Below are 23,371 nucleotides of genomic sequence, written 5' to 3'. Positions count from 1 at the left end.
AACATACCCTTAGTTGGCATTTTTTTAACCTCTTAGAAGGAACTGTGGATATACGTAATGCTATGAAGAAGTTTGTTGATGGATGAGTTTCAGCGCATTAGTGTCAGCACCAACCAATGCCAATTAAGGCCAACATCTGCTGGTCCCGATTGCCTTTGAGTATTTAACTTTCCTTCAATGCTTAAAAGGTTAACTGTCTTTCTATAACTTGGCTCTAAAGTGTCTATGAAAGTTTGAGATGCAAAATTACATAGTGAACAATTAACATTGGGACAGGAATTAATAGGGTCATAATGGAGTCATGACCTTTTCGATGGATTTGTTTTCTAATGCATCCCAATAACTCCTGATTGGTCTCACTGAACTTTAACTTTTTCCAATCCACTGTCTGACGTCTGAAGACATTATGATTTAAGGCTGTACAGCTCCAATGTTGGAAGACATCCGTCGGGCTTCTCTTACTGTATATTGCCGGCCTCTCTGCTGTTTGAGCCTATCCAACGTGTCACCTCATGCAGTACTGGCTTTAGCCAGCATACAGCAGCGTTGTATAACAGCAAAAAAAGAGTAAGCCCCCTAGGAAAACCAGGATACAAATTGGATTAGAAAGGGTTAATGGGGTCTGTCAGATTTTCTTAGCGGTTAATACTTCTGCCATAAAAATACCGGAAAGCCCAATGAAAACCAATAATGCCAGTGTGAACAGATCTTTAATATTTTTATCCCCCAAACGCAAAGGCCTTGGACATGGCTACTAAGGCTTCCAAATTACATAATAATTGGCCTTTCTTAAGGGCTCTTTTACATCATGACTGTATGCGTTTTTATGTTCGGCTGTACACCCTGAAAACTTGTATGAATGAAGAATAGCCACAATCAAGTCCCAATCTTTAGGCGCGTATTTTCGGCCGTTCACACACGCGGCTGCAGCGTATCGTCAAAAAAAAAAAAAGCTGCAGTGTGGAAATCCCTCGGTCAGCAGAAATCCTGGGAATGAGTACAAATGCTTAAATAGAGCCAGCTGTCTTCTTTTCCCAGCATTGGACACAGCTAAACTCCCTCCCTGTCCCTTGTTGTCAGCTCCTGTAGGAGTCTATGGGAGCTTCCAGCGTATATCTGCGCCAAAGATGGGGTAAGAACTATCTTTGGACGCAGCGTATACATTCGGCGACCAAAAGCTGCCGCCAATGTTCTAATTTTGCTGGTGCTATTTTTTTTACATGGCTCATCTGAATAAATACATTGGAAACCAATGCTTCAGATGGTTGCGATTTTTGCCTGATTTGCTATGATCGTGTGAATAACGCTTAAGGCTGATATCATTTATGGTCATTTGAGATAAACTCAAATTCATTTGTTGGCATTTACTTCTTTCATTTTTTTATCTCATTAACTAATTATCTATACAATATGAGCATAGATTTCAGTAAACTAGATGCAAGGAATTTACCGGTTGAGTCTAAAGTCTGGAACCAGTGGAATATTTGAAAATTTCATGTGGAGGCTTTCCAAAGGGTGAGTAGTGTTCTAATTGTAATAGGTCTTGCACACAACAACTGGTCTACTACATAATAGTTATGGTGAGATCTGATATTAAAATGAATGTACCACCAGGTTTATGCTGCTCAAACCATGGGCAGCATGAACCCAGGATAGATATGCCCATTTGACCCATATATGTTTTTTTCTGAAATGCTGCTGCATTTCAGAAAAAATATCTTTAGAATTTTGACTCAGAGCTAAGCTCTCACGTTGAAGTAGTGGGGCCACACCAGGTCTACCTGCCCACCACATCAAGACTGACAGCTCCTCTTCATGCTCATGTATAGGGAGAGGCCTTTCAGGCTTGATGACACAGGTGGGGGAAAGCCTGGCACAGCCCACCTCTTTGATTCGAGAGCTCTGAGTCAAAGTTCGAAGTATGTTTTTTTCTGAAATTCAGTAGGATTTCAGAATAAAGCATACATGGACGGAATGAACATACCTGTCCCGGGGATTCATGCTGCCCACGCCATGGGCAGCATGAACCTGTTGAGAGGTTCTCTTCAAAGCTGAACTACCATACACCAGTTTTGTCCGGCCAGTTGTTTTATGCCAGAGCTAAAAAAAATTGACACCATCTTGGTGCACTTTGTGCTCTGGTGTGGTATTCTTGGCCAGACAGTAAAACTCTGCATCAAGTGTTTTTATATCCAGTGCAAGGAAGCATCTGGCAACAAAACTGATGCACTGGATGTCATTAATGGTCCTATAGAAAATTATTGTATTAGTTCTAGCATCAGTTTCCCTCTAGCATTTCACTACAACACTGAAGGCAAAAACAGTCAGACTGCTGGATATATAAAAACCCAGCCTATGTGTCTTATGATACATGAGTGGCTCCTAACTTTTGAAAAACCCTGTATTTTTGGATCCTTTTGGGAACAATAATCGAATCTTCAGTTTTCACATTTACAGACCCTGATTACTGTTGCACATATGATGTAGCCTACTACACATTGTCCATATTATCATTGCTTTAGAGCAGGTAACACCAAAAATATATTGAGACTTTAAGATCTGCATCCAACAACCCTCCTACCAGTTTACACTATTTACATCCTATACCATTTTTTTAAAATCTGAATTTTATTGAAGAACCAAATTTCCACAGTACACACAGTTCCTAATAGGTACATATGATTGCTGGTTTGTTTTCAATAGACGTAAATGAGTAGGTAATTTTAGCATAATATATATGGCTTTTAGAAGATGTTGATTTTTACTGTTGTCATAAGTTAAATAAAGCAAGAAAACAAGTCATATACTTGCGATTGAGAGCAACTTGATGTCAGGCATAGGAAATGATGTATTGTGCAACACAACAGAATGATCAACACCTAATCGTACCTCAGGAGAGTCCACTTTCAAAAGTGCTTCCATTTAAAGGGATAGAGAAACTTTAAAGACAAACATTGCTCTGTAAATCTAGAAGGCAGCTCCATTGCCCTCTGCAGAAAGTTATACCATGCCTAAAAAAATCCAGAGGTATATTGCTGGGTGACAGTTGCTATAGCATTTTCCGAGAGCAACGTCTCCTCATCGTCGTAAATGATCTTTAAGTGATGGAAAGAATATATAAGAAAATAAACTTCTCACTCTCCTTAGTGGAATCCCTGAGTAAACGGCATGATGCTGTAATCTTTTGCCAAGTGCTGGCTCTGTGTTCCTGGGTGTCTGTACTGCCCCCCACAGAGACAAAGCATGATGCCATAATACCTTCTCTCTTCATTGAGGACATTATGATCTAAAATACTCTCAAGATCTTGGGAGCTGATACTGAAGCAATTCTTCAACCTTTTTTCCCTCTGCTTATTTCTTTTCATGTTTGACTCGAAAGGACAATATAATCTTGCCTATTGCCTTTGAGTACATTTTTTACAGGCATGTGACAGGCACCACACATTCCACGAGAGACAGAACTTGTTGACTTGTTATAAAGCCACACAACAAGGTCTCTAGCACCTACAAGTGAGAAGTTTAAAGCTGGCAAGTGGCAGTCCTGAATTGATTCTCCCTCTGACGAGGGCTATCATGCCAAATTCGATTCTTACTGAGTGGCATTTCAATGTCCTTGACTCATCGTATGCACTGACAATAATTCATCACCAGGACAATAGCCCAACATTAGGGAATCTAAATAACATACAGTCAGGGTTTTTTATTCCTTCGTCAAACCATCAGCTAAGGTCTTTTCATATTGTAATTAACGGTCAATTACTGATGAGGAGGTAAAAAGATGAAAATAATAATTTGCTTGCTTTATGCCTTTTCTTAGTGTTTATTTGTTGTTCTTTCTTTCCTTGGCGTTCATCACATTTTAAATGAGAACATTGTTCTGTGCTGTGGTAGACGCAGCTTCGATGATGTGCATACACCACGGTTTGTTCTATAAAAGGATTGCTGAATCATTTTGTCAGGCTGCAAGGGGGTATATTTTGGCAACTTCATAAAAAAATTCTATGATCTAACATAACTGAATATATAACAATAATATACATAAAATAGTAAATCATAAATGTGAGAAGGTAGAAGACCATTCGGCACAAGTTACCCATCAGCAATTTAAAAAATATATATTTGACATATAGCATAAATACATAATAAAATACACGTGTTCATATTTCACATACTGTACATATTTCCACAAAATGATATGAAAGCAATACGCAGAATACAGAATGCTGCACATTCTACTCATTAGATGTTTTGTTGTATGAAAAAAAAGAACTATTATAATTGTAGAGAATATAAACCAGTAACTATGAGGCCGCAAAGGAGCAAAACAAGCGTCTTATTGCCATTATGTGATTCTTTATAAATCTCTTTTTCATTCCATCTTTGTATTAATTCCTTTTTTCGGAGAGTAATATTATTGTTTTGCATTTTATTTCTTTTTTTTACTTGAATGCATTGCAGCATTTTTTTTGCAGAACATAGAATTTATTATTGTTTATTATTTAGCATATATCTACCCCAAAAAATAATTTTGCAGAAAGAAATGTAATGGTGTGATGAAAATCGAAAATTCCAGATTTTAAAAAATATATAAAAAATATGAAAAAAATAAAAAAACTAAAAATATTATTTTTAAACCAAATTCCTATCCTGGCAGCTTTAATACAGTATGAGGTATCTTTTGTTTATGCTATGAATGGGGAGTTGAACGTTTTAAAAGAGGACATTAAATTAAATCGATGTTCTAATGGAAACCTGTTAGACCATTAGCTAAAGACTGGAAATAGTGCAATGCTGCATACTTTGAGACATAAAAATACATAGAGAAAAATAAAACAATGTTGGAACCATAAGCAATAAGTCTACAATAAGACCACTTATAAAGTCTTAATGTACTTTAGTCAAGGACACTGATCTTTCTGAAGACTCCTCAATACATTCCTTCTCAGTATAGGTTATTTGGTCAATGCCATTTCCACAGGCCTGATTGATTAATTATCACCAACAATGACACAAGAGCCATTTACTTTCTACCTATATTTTGACTTTTGTTGGAAGGAAAAATTATATAGGCTTATCAGTGTGGGCCTATAGGACACGTATGCAACATATGCCGTATGTTAACAGGCTTGTTCTCAGGAGAACAACTCAATAAAGAGATTTATTGTGTGAATAGTGTCTCTGTGTGTCAAAAATCCACTTTGACCACTTAACTCAACATAGCCAGTAATTACCATTAGAATTCCTAAGTCATAAGAGTGCCATCAAAAAAACATTTCTCGGCTACCTGGACCCCTGTGAGTTTGTCATGGGCAGGGGATAAAAATTCAAAGATTCTAAGGTTAACTGTTTTGAGTCATATAATGCTTTCAGGAGCTTTGTATACTCTTGGGAAATGTTTGAAGTATGTATGGCAACATTTTACAAATATTTTGCGCAAATAAAAAAACCTCAGTCTTCCATATTAAAAAAAATATAACACTAATGTCTTCCTTAGCAAAGAAAAGATGCCTGTGAAAAAAAATAGGGCAATACATTTTGTTTGTGTTTTGTTAGGCAGCCGGCAGTTTATATTTGTACAATGAGCCTCTCACTTGTATTACTGCAGCCCTATTACTGTAATCTCTTTAGTGCAATTAACTGTGATAGAAGCTGATGCTCCATTGGGCAAATGAATCTGTAACAGATAAAGTATAACAAGGTTTCACTCCCCACTTCTCACATCCGTTAAACATGTAAACGTTCCTAATTGTTGAACATATCATCTTCCCCGGCCTAGTTGTCTTCTTTCATTTAAAATCCCATGAGATTCCTGGCTCAGTAACCTTTTTGTTAGTAATCCCTGCTAGAACAATGCCACCTTAGATATTGCTTTGTCACTAAAACTTTGCCTCATTGATACTTGTGTTAATCCGTTGTAATCCACTGACCAGAAATAAATTTGTCATTATTGGAAAGGAAGATTTTAGTCACATAAGAATTGGCAGACGTAAGTAATGCAATTACTCCCACCCATAACTTTTTACTAGACTTGATCCTGAAGTTTTGGTAAGTTTCTGGTCACCGGGGAGACTACAAGTAGCAATCTAGTAAAGGTCTTACAAAGGGTTTTTACATTTCCTACTAGGAAATTTCGCATTGTCGAATTGTTCAATCCCCCTGCCCCCTATCCTGATTTTGTCTTGGTACAAGTGTGTATGTATTGGATTGGGGGAGGTGATGTTAAACTTGCTCTGCTATCAGCACGGCTGGCAGCAGATCCCCCGCCTCACAATGCTACACGCTGAGCTTTGGCAGAGAATCAATAACGTGAAAATCTGTCCTCATCAACTAGACATTCTCCATGACAATCACCAATCAGAGGCAGGACCTGGCCCCTTTATCCCAAGGGCAAGAGCCTCCCAATTTTCTGCTATGAAAAGCAGCATAAATTAGAACCCTCAGTTCCTGCTGGCGGTGCTTAATGGGCATGATTTATGAACCATTAAATGAGGTTATGTAAATCGATCTTTTTGAAGAATACTAACACACAGGTGACAGGTGCAGCACTAGCAAAGCCATGATGAGACCACAAGGGGAATGGGAGGGGAGTGAATGAGATTTTTGCAATGTTTAAAAGTACAAGGGGAGGTCAGGATTGGGGAAAGGGGGGGTGCTGTTGAGGGAGCCAGAGTCACATGAACTGTGCCCAAGGTTCATAAGCAATTACCAATCCACTGTCTAATTGTTCACAAATGAATTCATTCAAGGCAAATGCAGAACTATGGCAATGGAGAACAAGCTGTGGAGAGACACATCCAATAGTTAATTCAAATAACTATTAGTATGTCAGATGTTTTCTTCGCTGGTAATATTCCGAGTTCATCGTACAATGGACAATAGCAACCCACTTAACCGAGCTGTTCTGTAGCTAGAAGTTCTTTGGCAGGATAACTAAAGGCTTAGTGATGGCAATAGGTAGAGCAGTACACTGGCCTTTTGCCATGCAACGCATTTAACCCTTTGTACGAAACACAAAGGATTTGGAAGAAATAGGATTTGCACATACCAAAAATGGTAAATTGGTTAATGCAAGCATCTATATGCAGCAACAAAATGCACTAGGCATTTATAGGCATCGCAACATAGATGGGAAGAAGAAGCTTTTGGAGTAACGAAATATCACCTAAATGTAACAAGCCAGATCTTCTATCTACCATAACATATTTTATGACATGTAGAGAACCGGCGCCCCTCTTCACTAAACAGTTGTATATTCATAGAACTAGATGGCCTGGGCAGTCATTCATTTTGTTCCATGCGTACGTCCCACACCTTGGTCTGTGGTTCAGAAAAGCAATATGTCTTCAGCCTTTACGCCATCTTCACTACCACAATTATAAAAAAATATAGTTATGATTGGTACATTGATATTTGGATGTTTTCTAATCTAATGAAGTCTTATTAGAATCATAATTAGCTTACATGACTATGATGGCAATAGTTAATTAAACAAAGATGACCATATATGAAATAAATTGAGTATGGTAAAAGTAATAATTTATGGAGGCTATACAAAATAAAACTAAAAGTGCACTTTATGTGTACCTATTTGCAATGTACATAGGTCACTGGTATCACTACTGCTCACCTGTGATAGCTGTATCTACACAGAGCAATGTCAGCGCAGGGTAAATGAATTCACTGTGGCTGCCGGCTCCATCCCATTCGGCTGACCAGTAGTTTGTATGGAAACAAATGGAGCTTTGAGTGACGCACTTCCAAAGGTCCAGGCAAGCCACAGTGAGTATGAATAGTTCTTATTTCCAATCAGAACATACAATTGGCGGAAACGTGTTTCGCTATCAGGAATGTATATTGGTGCCTAATGTATTTCTTATGAAAAAAAAAATGGTCCTGGACCTCTGTAAGTGTGCGGATTGAAGCAACATTTGTTTCCATTCATAATTTATGGAGCCTCTTTAGAGCTTTTCTTGCTGCTTCTACAAGTTCCCTTTATGTTCTCTACTGTGGATCCAGTCCCATACACACGTATTTTTCACACACAAAATACGCACTACACACAGCAAAAACACATGTAACATATATGCTGCATATGTTACATCGCCATATCCTATATTGGTGTATGTTACATGTCAAAATAGGAAATAAGGGAGATGAAACAATACCTCTGCAGCGCCACCTATTGGAAGGCAGCATTCCATTAGGTGGCGCTGCAGATGTATTGTTCCATCTCTCTTATTTGCATATTACCCAGAGGAGCATGAATGGCCTTCTTACTCACCTTCTAGGTGCTCTCCCTAAGGAGAAAATACAGCGTTCCTGACCCATGTCAAATAGGACATGTAACTTTTTTTTCCTCTTATTAAGCGGGATAAAAGCATTGTTAGTGATCAAATTTGTGTTTGCAATTGTCCTTGCAAGCACAAATACAATGTTACAACTGATGTAAATGTCCATCCTTGTCCATTGTGGGTTACCCAAAAAAAACACGAGGCAATGCTACATTTTTTGCACTCAATTGTGAGATCTTAGTGGCATCTAGTGGTAAGGGTGCTTTTACATGGGCCGATCTATCTGGCACAGATGCCCAACAGGTCTTCCTAGCGATAATCATTCCTGTACTTATATATAGGAAAGATCATCACTAGTGAACGGAGGTGGAGCGGGACAGAGATCGTCGCAGCCACCCGCCTCCATTCACACTAAGTAGACAGTTGTTCATAAGTGAACGACTGCCTGTCTACACGGACCAATCTGTTGTTCAGTTTTCTGCACACAGAAACTGAATGACGAATGAGAAGTAAACGAATTCTCGTTCGTCATTCAGTCATTGCATGCATTTACACTGAATGATAATCGTTCCAATTCTCGCTGCGGGATAGCGTGAGATCATAAGTGATCTTGTGCTATCCCAGGACCTAAGATTACGCCCTGTTGCAGGAAGTACCCCGCTGCCAGGACGTAAACTTACGCCCTGGAGCGGGAAGGGATTAATTATACCCGATAGTAGAAATACAGCTCAATGAGCGCTATGTACTAAAAAGTGAAAGTTGAAGTGTTTCTTCCACTACGCGACCCGGCGATCACGTGACCAGCAGGTGTCCCCTTTACACGTGACCACGATCAGCTTTGCCAGTGACTATTGTCACTACAGGGGGATGTTTTCCCCTGTAACTGCGACTTCTATACATGCCCCAGCTACAATGGGAAAGTGTGTAATAAAAAAAAAGTTCATGTGAATGTCTCCCAGAGGTTTTATATGACATCATAGGGGTTATAGATGGTAAAGAAAATAGTTGCAGGAATAAATTAAAAAAATACGGAATAAAATAAAAATGTATACATAAAAAATAAAATGACTCAAAACTGACGCCAACCAAAACCGTCAGTGTATGTGCCCTGTAACACAAAACCATACATATTATATATCAAAATGTCTAAAACAAAATAAGGAACCCATTCCCATGCTTTATTTTAGCATAAATATGCAATTTTTTTTTAAAACAACAATTATAAATGTTAAAAACAAAACATTTATAGTAAACAAAACGAAAAAACGAAAAAAAAGGCAGTGGAAAAAGATATTTAAAAAATCGCCCTATATGTCACAGCAAAAATAATTTTGGTAGCTAAAGGAAAAAAATAGGGCAGTAAAACCACCACATGGGTAAAATCCCTAAAAATGACTGGTCTTTAACCCCCTAAAGACCTAGCCTATTTCGGGCATAAGGGTGGATTCAGACGACCGTATATCGGCTCGGTTTTCACGCCGAGACGATATACGGTGTCCTTGTCTGCAGGGGGGGGGGGAGGATGGAAGAGCCAGGAGCAGGAACTGCGCTTCCGCGCCCTCTCCGCCCCTTGCCACTATTTGAAATAGGAGGGGGTGCGACGGGGGTGGAGCTAAGTCCCAGAACTTAGCTACGCCCCCATCCCGCCCCCTCCCATTGCAAATAGTGGTGAGGGGCGGGGAAGGGGCGAGAGCTCAGTTCCTGCTCCTGGGTCTTCCATCCCTTCCCCCCTGCAGACAAGGACACCGTATATCGGCCGGCGTGAAAACCGAGCTGATATACGGTTGTCTGAATCCACCCTTAGGATGTAACAATTTTTGGGAGATTTTCATCACCCCTTTTCAAAAGCCATAACTTTTTTATTTTTCCATTTACACGGCCGTTTGAGGGCTTGTTTTTTGTATTACGAACTTTAGTTTTTATTGGTGCCATTTTTAGGCACATAGACTATATCGTAAAACTTTTTATTATTTTTTTTATGATAGCATGGAGAGAAAACACATCAATTATGCCATTGCTTTTTAGTCGTTTTTTGTACAGCGTTAATCATGCAGCATAAATGACACAATACACTTTTTCTACAGGTCGGTACGATTATGATACCTAAATTCAGTTGCATTCAAAGTCCTATAACTTTTTTATTTCTCTATGGATGGAGCTCTGTGAGGGCTCATTTTTTGCGTGACGTTTTTATGGTTACCATTTTGAAGAACATACGGCTTTCTTGATCACTTTTACTACCTTTTTTGGCAAGCAAAATGTAAAATAAGCATTTTGCCTCAGTTTTTTATTTTTATACACTTTTTGCCGTGCAGAATAAATAGCACGCGCAATTTGTTGTTCGAGTCGTTATGGATATGATGATACCAAATATGTTTGATTTTAATCTTTTTACACGAATAGGGGGAAAAATAGCAAAAAAATTTTTTTTAACTTTTTTTTTACACTATTTTAATCTTTTTTTTTACACTTTTTATGTCCCTGTAGAGAACTTAAAGGGGTTCTGTCACTAAAAAATAAAAATGTTCTACTTATCTATTCCTCCCCCATCAGTCTACTTACCAGATCTTCACCTCCCTCATGTTCTCCTGTCTGCTGCAGTCCGGGGGCTCACTTTAGCTCCAGCTGCATGATTCTTCTCCTTCCTGTAAGGTTACTTACATTTGGTTGGCAGTCTTCCAATGTACCTTATGTCACAGCTCACAGGCCAGCAGGGGCTGTCTATCTATCAGACTGCCTATCTTCTTCAGAGATTGCTCATGCGAGCTGTCTCTGAAATAGATTACAATTCCTTCCTAGGCAGTGAAGCTACAGCACAGGGATGTGACCTTCACTCACCCAGCAGGAAGGAGTTTGTGATAAAGCAGCCTTCATAACAAGCTGGGCCCAGCCTGCAGTGAGCTGTCATGGGGCACTGGAGAAGCTCAACCAGGAGAAGATGTTATAAGGAGACAGACAGGGAAGGAATAGGTAAGTTAAGATAATTTTTTTAAATGGCAAAACCCCTCTAACAGCTATGATCGCTATGTTAAAGCATTGCAGTACAACTGTCCTGCAATGCCTTATCGCTAGTAATAGCGATCATAGGCAATGGCAAAGCAGGACGTCTGTATCTGGTGTCCTGTTGCCATGGCAACTCGTTGGTCCTCTGTGATTACATCGCCAGGGTCCAATGACGTCACAGAGGGAGCGCCCTCCTTTTGTGAGCCTTTTACATGCCGCGATCTACATAGATCGCGGCATGTAAGAGGTTAACAGCGGGGGTCGCTGTCCTGATGCACCACTGCTGTTGCAGCGGGAGGCCGGCTATCAGTGACAGCCAGCTCCCACTGCCGGATGGCATGGGATCTCTTCTGATCTTGCGCTATCCACAGGACATAACTGTACGCCCTGTTGCGTTAAGTACCCCATAGCCAGGATGTACACTTATGTCCCATGGCATTAAGGGTTTAAAGTACAAAACAGCTTGGTCTTTAAGGAGTAAAAGTATGGTGCAACCCTGAAAATATCTGTGCCCAAGGTTTCTGTGAATTGCTTAAATATGCTACTGAAACTAAAGGCACTTAATCTTAACTACATCTCAATGTATAATAGTCTTAGCATCTGCTGTTATCTACCAGCAGCTTTTATATACTTGAGCAAAATCAAGGTCAAGGACCAAGTTGTAAAACTAAAGGTAAAAATAGATTTACGCAAGACAACTAGCATCCGAATAGTCCCTTGAAATAATTGCTACAGCAAGTTGCTACCGGTAGCGAAAAAACGACTGTTGTTTGCGTGCTTTTAAAAAGTGATTGATGGTCACTTGTTGTTCATTTTTGTGCTGAAGGGCGCACTTTCCTGCAAAGTTATTGGTCATTCGTTGAAAGACAAACGATTGCCGGTTTACACCAGACAATAATTAATCAACCAGCGACTATTTTTAGGTGGGCTGTGACAAAGTAATTAGTGTAGTAATTCAGAGACATAGTAATTCAGATGATGTCCCGTGTAAAACTACCCTAAACTCTTTTAGGCTCCAAACCTCATCTTTGAGGATTTTCTTTAATAACTCAGTTCATAGGGCCTTAAACTTGAGACAGATACAATTCATGTTGATTTCTAGTGTACGGAATTAAATTCTAGGACCTAAGGCTGGTTTCACAGGGCAGAGAATCTTGCGCAAGATTTGTGCATTGCGAGACCCACAAATCACACACAAAGATGAATCCCATTCTTTGGAGTCATATACCTGAGCGATGCAGTGTGGGAAAAAATAAAATTGGGGCATGTCCTGTCTTTTCGCATTCCTCAGAACGCGTTGCCTATTGTTTTCAATGGGACAGTGGGTCAGAAGCAGAGTCGTGTCTCCTTAAGGAGAGCACCCAAAAAGTGTGTGGGGATACCTAGTGGGAGAGTAGATAAGGGGATGGTATAGTCTCTCCCCAAGGAGAGCAACCAGAAGGGGTGTGGGGAAACCTAAAAGCTAAGTAAGGAGACTTGTAAGGCAATGCTCCTCTGGGAAATTTATGCAAATCAGAAAGCTGGAAAAATACATCTACAGCGCCATCTATTGGATGGCAGCATTCCTTCAATTCAAAGAAACCTTATAACAGGTCCTCAATGATTGGGAATATTAAACCAAGCCAGAAACCATGCATTTAATATTCCCAATCATTGAGGACCTGTTATAAGGTCTCTTTGAATTGAATCCAATAGATGGCGCTGTAGAGGTATTTTTCCATCTTTCTGATTTGCAATGGGACAGTAAAACACATTGCATGCTGCGCAATGTGCACACAAGTGCAATGCGAGGTTACCCATTGAAAACAATGGGAAACACTTGCCGATCCTCTAACGTGTCTGAAAGCCGTGCTGGAGGATGGCTACTTCATAGAAAAACACCTTGCATTGTTGTGAAAATGCACGTTGTCGGACCACGTTTCTCAGCCTCATATCGAGCTCGCCCATGTGCAGGTAGCCTAACTCAGACAACCCCTTTAATGACAGTTTTGTTGGTGATTTCAGTGCATTTTATGCTAATGTTATTGACATCTTAGATATGAAAAAGCAGTTTTGTATCTGCTGGAGTGATTTTCATGAATCATACTGTTTTTCCTGATTAATCCTTGCTTTACAAAACATAGGTCATGCTGTCCTGTATAAGGCCTAAGCAAGGGTTTATTTTTTATACTAGTGATTAAAAATATATGTTGCCACCATAGAACTACAGCCTTATTTAGTTGGTATCTCTTAACTTTTTTTATGTCAGGTCACTGTCTGCATTTCTGCTATTGTGCTGCCAGCCCAACAGGATCCCATCACCAAGGAACTTTAAATATTGTTACCATTAATCCGCAGGCACAGAATACTTTCGAAAGAACTTGTGTATGTACCATGTCTGTAAAGACAAGTAATACAAGTATAAAAACCCATAGACATTTCCTGCATCTTGTCCCCAAAAAGAGTGCTCGCACAGATCTGTTCTCATATAATATCCTAAGAGAGTAGCACTGCTCAGTCCTCTGAGGTCTATGGTCAGGTGTCCTGGTTTCTCCTTGACTTGCACTTTGTTTTTTTTCCAGAAGTGGGGTCCTCCTTTTCGAGGTGGATGCTTAGCTTAGTTGGAGGTCCAGTTGGGAAAGTTCCGGGAGTACCTTGTAGTGCTACTTCACCATCAGCTTGCTATGTCTGGTTCAAGCCTTCCCATTTAGTCGTCACTCAGGCTGCCACAAAGTTTTTGCCATTTGTTGTGCTTAAAGTTCTGAACAGATGTAACATTGGGGCTCCAGTGGCCCTGAAGGCCTGGGCAGGTGATGCATCCTTAGTTTAATAATTCTGCAAAGTTCCTAGGACACTTTACAACAATATTGGCAGTATGTGATTGCATTATTTGGTCAGTATATGCAATCACAGGGCACCAACCAACCCTAGATTAGTCTTGCATGTAGCCAACATTGCAGTTGAACTCAACCATACAAAGGTTAAAAAAAGTCTGCTTTATATGCACTGCAGGAATCATTTATTTGTCTCCTTCCTATTCCCCCATTCTCCCAAGGTAGACTACAGTTGGGGTTAAAGGGGATACATGACCAACTTTTTTTTTTTTTACTAACAACCAAATACTGAAATGTATTATTTTTTAAATTTGTTTTTACATTGGTAGTTAGTGTAGGTAGTTTTAACCCATTTCCTACACTTCATTATGAGCGTGGGTATTTTGCCCGAGCTGCTGTTAACAGTATTTAGAGAGATGATTGACAGCAGCCACATGGTCTGGACCTCTAGTCTGGAGATAACACATTTGCTTCTATGAGGGAGTGATGTGTGCATGCTCTGTGACTTGTAAAGAGGTAATTGTGCAGGGAGGGGAAAGAGGTGAGCTGTGACCATCAACTATTGTAAATGGTGGATTTTATATTATCTATATAGAGTATATGTGTTACTATTCATTGTAATCCTGTTTGTGATGATAAGGAGATGACTGCTGAAAATCAATCTCTACAGAACAGTTAGTGTCAGCCTTTTGTGATGCTCAGTGGTCAATGAGAAAACAGAAAGATTTCAGGATTTTTTTCCCCATAATACAGTTACATACAACTACCAAAAATTCTTAAAATATGTTTAAAGGGGTTGTCTCGCGGCAAACATCAAACATTTTACATTACCCCATTCCCCCTGTCACCCCCCCTGGCATAAAATAGCAATTTAAAGCGGTTTTTAAGCCGCTTGCTACTCACCAATCCGACGAAATATGGAGTTATAAAAATCTTCTCCCTAAGTTGGCCGCCGGTCCTTTCCCAGGGATGCACTGCGGTTTTCTCCCATGGTGCACCGCGGGTCTTCTCCCATGTTGCACCATGGGCTCTGTGCGTTCCATTGCCGATTCCAGCCTCGTGATTGGCTGGAATCAGCACACGTGACGGGGCGGAGCTACGATGACGACGCGGTGACCAGCTCTCCGGCACGAGCGGCCCCATTCACCAGCCAGAAGCACGGACTGCGCAAGCGCGTCTAATAACGCCAGAAGACATCAGAATTAGACGGAGCCATGGAGACGGGGACGCTAGCAACGGAGCAGGTAAGTGAATAACTTCTGTATGGCTCATATTTAATGCACGATGTACATTACAAAGTGCATTAATATGGCCATACAGAAGTGTATAACCCCACTTTCTGCCGCGAGACAACCCCTTTAACATAAAAATTTGATTCAAACAGTAGGTTATTTTCTGACAATATGTTCTCCTTAAGGAATAGGGCTTTGGCTGCAATGTCTCTAGGTAAGTGGCAGTCTGCTGTGCACATGTAGTACCCTTTTGAGAAAGAAAAGCTCCACTAAACTGATCTAAACATATATTGAGGACTGTAAATTTCTGCTGACCCTGAAAAAATACTGCAGGAAAAACAGATAAACTGTTTTATGCCTAGCGCATGGGCTCAGGGCCAGAAGGAGGGCTTGTCCAAAACAGAGATTCAAGGAGCAGTAGAAAGAGAAGTTGTCCACCAGCGCTCCGGTCATGCATTAGGTATAACACAATATATCAGTTTTTCCTGGAGTGTTCTTTTATTCTACATTTCTAAAGGAAGAAATGGCAATTGATTGTTTCAAATAAAATTATTGATCTGCCAAATATTCTTGTCTGAATTATTTAAAGTTATCCAAGAGGTCATTTCTACTTTAAACACTGGAGGAAATTGAGTGTTACACCCAGACAGAGTGGCAGAAAATATATGAAACTTTAATTAAAGTCTCTCCATATGAAGGGTAATGAATAATTAAAAATTGGATGAAGTCTGTGTATTAGTATGGAAATTATGGGTCCCTTTGTTAGGCAAAATTCTACATTGTTTTAGTTTATAAGTGTGTTATGTAAGAAGGCCATTTTTGGTCTACAGATCGGCGGTGACCAGGTACATCAAATCCATACACCCAAATGTCTGACTTTAAGAGAGGTTAGATAATTGGCATATTTAAAATGGGGCATCATATCGTGAAATTTCCTGAAGGACCGGCCATAGTGCAATGTCAGTACAGAGAGAGGTTACTCAGTGGACACAGGAAAGCTCCGGTAATCACAGACCTGACACAGGTCCATGCAGAAGGACAATGTCATGTGAAGACCGCCAAATTGTGCGGATGGCAGATGCTAATAGATGGGCAACTGTAGTACAGATCCGAGCATTGGTTACAGTCAGAGTCACCCCACAAGCAATTGCAATCAGTTATGACAGAAGCACTAAGTTGGTGGTTGTTAAAGGCACAATGACTGCCTGCCAGTATGTCGACAGAGTGGTACATCCTAATGGCATACCCTTCATGACCACCATCTAAAATGGTATTTTTCAACAGAATAATGCCTGTCCAGATACTGCAGAGATCACAAGACACGCCTTGCAAGGTGCCATGACCATGAACTGGTCAACGTGGTCCCCAGATTTATCCCCAATACAACATTCTCAAATGCCATAGGTAGACACATAATGTCACATGGCCATCCACAACAAACTGTACAACGGCTGATAGCACAAGTCATAGCGGCATGAAGAGACACATCCCAACAACATATCAAAGCACCTATTGATTCAATGCCTGCAAAGATCCAAGAGTGTATAGGTGCTCATGGTGGGCACACTTCTTAATCAAACAGTAGTAAACTTTGTCTGATTCATTCCAATTTGGTATCATTCATTCTGGATAGTACATATCTACCATGTTTCTGGAAATTCAACCAATTCCTTACGGGTGTAACACTTTCAGTTTCTACCACTTACATGCATGTAAATCAGTGTCTCATGCAGTTTCATATCTAAACAATATCACAATACAGAAAATGGCGTAGAGAATTAAAATGTAGTACATGTGGCTTTCCATGTAGTACCATGTAATGTCTGATTTAGTTTCACAAGGTGGGAGTAAATAAAGTCATTTTACTGTTTTAGTCAATTGACTTGTAAACACAAGTGTTTGGAGCTTTGATATATAAAATGCAAAGTATGAATGTACCCTAAATGGTATCTTCATTCAGGAAAATAAGTATCTAGATGGAATAACCTTGTAATAAGGGTGATTGATCTTCCTTAAAGCAACATTCAACTAGATACTCGATACCAATGGACAAATATATATTCCTGAAAATATTCACATTCAAGAAAGAATTAGAGGAAGATTTCCCAGTTAAGATAATATCGCTTTGTAAGTGGAGAGAGACTTTTTCATTACTGCTATGTTGCACAATGTTCTGCTTATATATTCTCCCAGGCTTTAGGAGTGAGATGATAATTTAATCAGCCCTGTGTGAATGGATGGATGTCCTCTTAATTAGAATAACAATGTCATAATAATTTGCATTTATATGGTTCCTCTCATATTTGCAGGCTGCCGCACAATGGCAGCAAAATCATTTCACTAGGCAGAGAGTGCAGTTCATTTGCATCCTGTACCCTGACAGGTCCTATAGGCACACCTTAATGACTCTGTTAACCCTTTAATCTCATACCATGTGACCTTTTTTTCCAAATTAGTTGACTACAACTGTACACTTACTACTGTATCTGCTTCCTCCATATTCAGATCACGTGCTTAATCGTCCGGTTTCACCTGTTTTGAAAAAGTAGGAGTTTATCTATGCATATAGAAGTGTTTGGTTGCTCAGAAGAATGAAAGGAGATAATGACTGAATAAATTGCAAACAGGCACATTGCACAACATCACAAAGATGTATATGTTAAAAGTGACTGACAGTGTCAAGGTTATGCCTTTAACACCGTGAAGTCCATCATGCAACAAAAGACACTGCGACACTATAATTCCTTAGTTTAGAAACCTATTAAGTGAATCTATGCAGCAGCTACTGGCGGAGGATCTCACAAGACTTTGCAATGTCCTGAAGTAAGAAAGAGATTAAGAAAGCACAGTAGGGGACATATATTAACAGAATGGAAATTTGTGTTTTGACACATCCCTTCATTTGCTACTTGTAACTGTGTCAAATGTAACAAAGAGGTTCTTATGCCTGATGGGGATTGTTACGAAAAGAACAAACTGGCAGCTCTAGAGGCAGCACATTTTTGTGTAAAAATGACATACTGACATAGTCTTTCTATCTATGGTTTTTATAATTACACTGCAGAAGAAAAACATCATATCAATACTAAATAAATGCATTAAACCAATCAAAAAGTTTTTTAAAACTAAGGAAAACAAAATTGTGAGAGGCTTATTCCATAAGGTATACTATAATCTCTACTGGTAAGGACTGGCTTGTAATCTTTCCAATATACTGTATAAAGTAGATGGTAGGGGAAGTAGATGCTTGCATGCATTATGTAGGAGCTTGCATGCTTATTCTGCAAAAGAGCTTTGTATGTACTCTAGCATAACATTGCTTTTCAAAGAAAAGATTTCAAAATTATTTGTAGTAGAAGAGGACCAGCAACATTGTTAAATGAGTCTTAGATATGACCAGAGAAGCAATATCTATTGGAATGCAGAATACTGAAACTCCAGGGAAGGGAGGATAAGACTTACAAGACAGAGCAGTGACAACCACAACTGATTTCCTAAGCTCCACAACAGCTCATGGTGGTCATTGTAGAGTACTCTTCTTATATGAATTGTTAGGGGGCCCCATGATTAATTACTATGCGAAATTTGAGATCAACAATACAATTCAACATTACTAAATCAACTAACAGCTAAATTGTTTATGTGGCTGTTAAATGTTGTATGTTTACTGTCATTTTTTTGTTAGTATGATTATCTGTTACCTCCATACTTGGACACGTTTGATTCGTATCCTGAAATCTTCACACAACTGCACATATGCTAAGCACCAAAAGATAGTGAACCAGAAAGCGAATGGGACTCACGGACTGACATAAACCAGTGACAGAAAAACACCCCAAACACTCACCTAACATACCTGCATGCATAAACAGATGGAATTGCTACGGTACGTACGAGGTATTGGTTCGTATTTTGGCCAATATACTTAAGCCCACCAGCCCTCAACAAGGGTCCCTGTTGTCTTGTAGGTCCATACACTCATAAGACAACTTACCCTTATCTGTACGTGAGGCGTTCGTCGCAATAGGGATGGCCCCACGCTGGAACCTAAGGACCTGGCTTACCCTAGATGGAAAATGATCCAAGCAGAACAGGACACCGAACAGAACACATCGCTGTTCACTCCTACAGAAACAACACGCATAAATGCAAATGCAAGCTGGAAATGAGGAAACTAGCTCCGTCTACCCAGAGGGGCTGGTATTTAAATGAAGCAGATTGGTGGTGATTGGCTATTTGGAGAAATCCACACCTGTGGCAGGGTTCTTCTGGAAACCCATAGACCTACAGGTCCCAGGAGCACAACCTAACATTATCATTTACTTATATGGCATTGATGTATTTGCTTCCTGTGGAACAGCAATGAGTACTAAACCTGACCTGGAACCTATGGCAGAGAACAGACACAAAGGCTGCCTGTCCTGCCATTCTCCCCTTGAATTGGTCTGTGACCTACAGGATGCTAGGCTCACATGCAAGATGTAAGCATCTCAGGGTAGGAGATGTAATGTAATGTAATTGCCTGCACTGCCTTAACAGACTAGGCATAGGCACAAAGGTGAGCATTTTACTGTGTGATAGGCAAAAAGAGGGTAATTATTACTGCATTTTGGTATAAAGGGGACATTATTACTGTCCTAGGGGCATAAAACATGCATTATGTTTGTGTAAGGAGCACAAGGTTGGACATTATTACTCTTTGGGTGCATAGAGTGGGCACTAGAATCATAGAATTGTAGAGTTGGAAGGGACCTTCAGGGTTATCGGGTCCAACCCCCTGCTCAATGCAGGATTTACTAATCCCAGACAGCCTCTGTCTGAAGCATGCCATTGAAGGAGAACTTACCACCTCCCATGGCAACCTTTTCCACTCATTGATCACCCATACTGTCGGAAAGTTTTTTTTTAATATCTAATCTGTGTCTCCTCCCTTTCAGTTTAATTCCATTGCTTCTAGTCTTTCCTTGTACAAATAAGAATAGGGCTGATCCCTCTGCATTGTGACAGCCCTTCAGGTATTTGTACACAGCTATTAACCCTTTCCAAGCCATTGTCTGACATCTGAAGACATTATGATTTAAGGCTGTACAGCTCCGATGCTGGAAGACGTCCGTCAGGGTTCTCTTACTGTATATTTCCAGCCTCTCCTCTGTCGGAGCCTATTCAACATGTCGCCTCATGCAGTTCTGGCTTTAGCCAGCAGATAGCACCATTGCATAATGGCAGAAAAAAAGTAAGCCCCCTAGGAAAACCAGGATACAAATTGGATTGGAAAGGGTTAAGTCTCCTCTCAGCCTTCTTTTTTGCAAGCAAAACATTCCCAGATCCTTTAACCATTCCTCATAGGACATGATTTGCAGACCGCTCACCATCTTGGTTACTCTTCTCTGAACTTGCTCCAGTTTGTTCATCTCTTTTTTTAAAGTGGGGTACCCAGAACTGGACAAGGTATTCCAGACGAGGTCTTACTAAGGAAGAGTAGAGGGGGATAACTACCTCATGTGATCTAGACTCTATGCGTCACTTAATACATCCCAGAATTGTGTTACCTGTTTTGCTGCTGCATCACATTGTGGACTCATGTTCAGTCTGTGATCTATTAGTATACCCAAGTCTTTTTCACATGTGCTGCTGCCTTGCCCAATTCCTCCCATTCTGTATGTGTGTTTTTCATTTTTCTTGCCCGGATATAGCATTTTGCAATTGTCCTTGCCAAATACCATTCTGTTAGTCACCGCCCACTTTTTGATTCCTCTCTCTCTCTCTCTCCTACAGAGTTAGCTATCTCTCCTAGTTTTGTGTCGTCAGCAAATTAGATCAATTTTCCCTCAATTCCCTCCTCCAGAAGATCATTATTGCTGTGTGGAGGCACTGTTAATGTACGGGGTACAAAAGGTGCCACTATGTGGGGCACAAAAAAGGTACTTTTACTGTGTGGTTCATTATTGTTATCTATGGCACAGTATAAGCTCTATAACTTTGGTATTATTTTAGGGACTCTAGCATTATTGTTTGCAGGGCACCATCTGTGTGGTACTGTTTTTCAGTGGGTAACTATAGCTATGACACCATCTGTATAACAATGTAGGTGAACTAATTGGGGCAAATGAGGCAGCAGTTGGTACAGAATTGGAGATAGCAGTATGATAGAAAGTTTGTGTAGAATGCGAAATAAAAGGTTCTAGAAAAGTGAGCAGCAAAATATTTCTGGGCAGTAAACAGTAATGATATAAGTCATGGCTAGAAAAAGCCTTTGTAGTGGTCTTGGTGGGATGGAAAAGACAGGGTAGTGAACAAACAGAAAATATGTCCCCTGTGAGTTATTGCCTTTAAGTGTCCTGTAATCACTTATGTGGGCTGTAAAGCACCAGTGTAGAACTGGTATCTAGCAGTATATGGTCACTATATGGTAGTAATATTCGTCTTTGGACAGTGGATATTATTCAGTATGATTATATTATTTAGTAGTGCTAATTGTAGTGGCCATGATGTGGTGGGATTATTTGGACCTTGTATAGTGATATCATTGGTAATACTGATCTTTGTATAGTGCATTTTGTACAACATCAGTATGAAGGCAATATTGCAGTTATTTTCCAGGCAAAAATACTATTTATGGCCTATCATCAGGAATGATTCCTTAGGCCGGGCTTACAAGAGCAGGTTGGATTCTGCATGCGGGATGCCAGCAGCAGATTCCGTCTGGTGACCCTGCATACCTCACTTAACTGTATTGCGGAAGCCTGTGGAGCCTCGTGGTCGGTCATGTGCAGTGCAGTTTTTTGGGGTGTTTGTCAGTATTTCCTGCTCTGTCACTTAGCAATGATGTGGGTACGTGCAGCCCATACGCAATGCTATATTTCAAAAGCATTTATTGAAAGTAATTTTAAACTTTCCTGCAACATTCCTGTGGCATAGACCCCACACGGAGGGGGGGGGGGGGGGGGGGGAATTGGTATAAGGCATGAATACTTAGCATCGGTAAAATCGATTAACTCTAAAGAACAATTATACAAATCCAACACCAACATAGTACAGGAGAAGAGGGTGGGAAGAACAGGGGGAGATAGTACAATACAATATAGGCACTTTGTTGGCATTTTAGAGAATGTTGGGGTAATGGCATTTTTGTTTTTTATTTATTTATTTTTCTCTTTGATGTCATGCTTTAGGTGCAAATAGCCTAAATTTTTTTGTGCAGAGGGAGGGGATGGCCTCTAATATCTTCATACTCTACACCACTTATTGTATTTTGAAGGGGTTAGAGTTGGAGGTGGTAATGAAGGTTATGGATATTGACACAGGTGATCCACGGTTCCCAAACGGACTCAGATTTAGCTATCTTGTCCTGTCATATGGCGATCAATTTCTCCTTTAGAAGTGGCCTGATAATTCAGGCAATTAGTGGGTTGAAGGATAGTTGCGGTTTTCGCCATTTTTGAGCAATATGGGTATGAGCGTCTGTAGTGATAAATTGTATACGTTTAAAGGGAGTGTTGCATATCCTTTTGGGTTTGTTACCTAGTAGTAGTACTAACGGATCTAATCCAAAGAAAGTTCCCATGACAGAGGAAATAAGATGGGTAACCTTTTTCCAAAAGGCCTGTACTACATACGCAATGTTAATTACATATGGGCTGCATCTGGAACACCTCCATGGACATCAATGGAGGCCGTCTGCGTGAATTCCACAGTAAAATAGAGCATGCAGCGATTTTTCTTCTGCTCGCAATTCATATCCAGGAGTGTTAAGGAAAATTCGAAAATGCATGTTTTTCAATTCCCGCATTTTACCGCAGAAAGTCTGCACGGGCAACGATTGCAGAATCCACAATTCAAATCCGATCATGTGTGCCCAGCCTTACTTGTGTGATGTATACATAATTTAATCCAGGAACAGATTTTGGTGTTGTCATAATTAAGAGGGGAGCAACTTTTCCACCACAACCTAAGAGTCTTTAGCTCCTCCTCTACCTTACACAAAATAGCTATATACATGATATTTGTATTGATATTAAAAGAAGTTGTCATT

This window comes from Eleutherodactylus coqui, chromosome 6, assembly GCF_035609145.1.
Source record: "Eleutherodactylus coqui strain aEleCoq1 chromosome 6, aEleCoq1.hap1, whole genome shotgun sequence".
NCBI classification, from domain to species: domain Eukaryota; kingdom Metazoa; phylum Chordata; class Amphibia; order Anura; family Eleutherodactylidae; genus Eleutherodactylus; species Eleutherodactylus coqui.
This window is presented reverse-complemented; position numbering follows the sequence as displayed.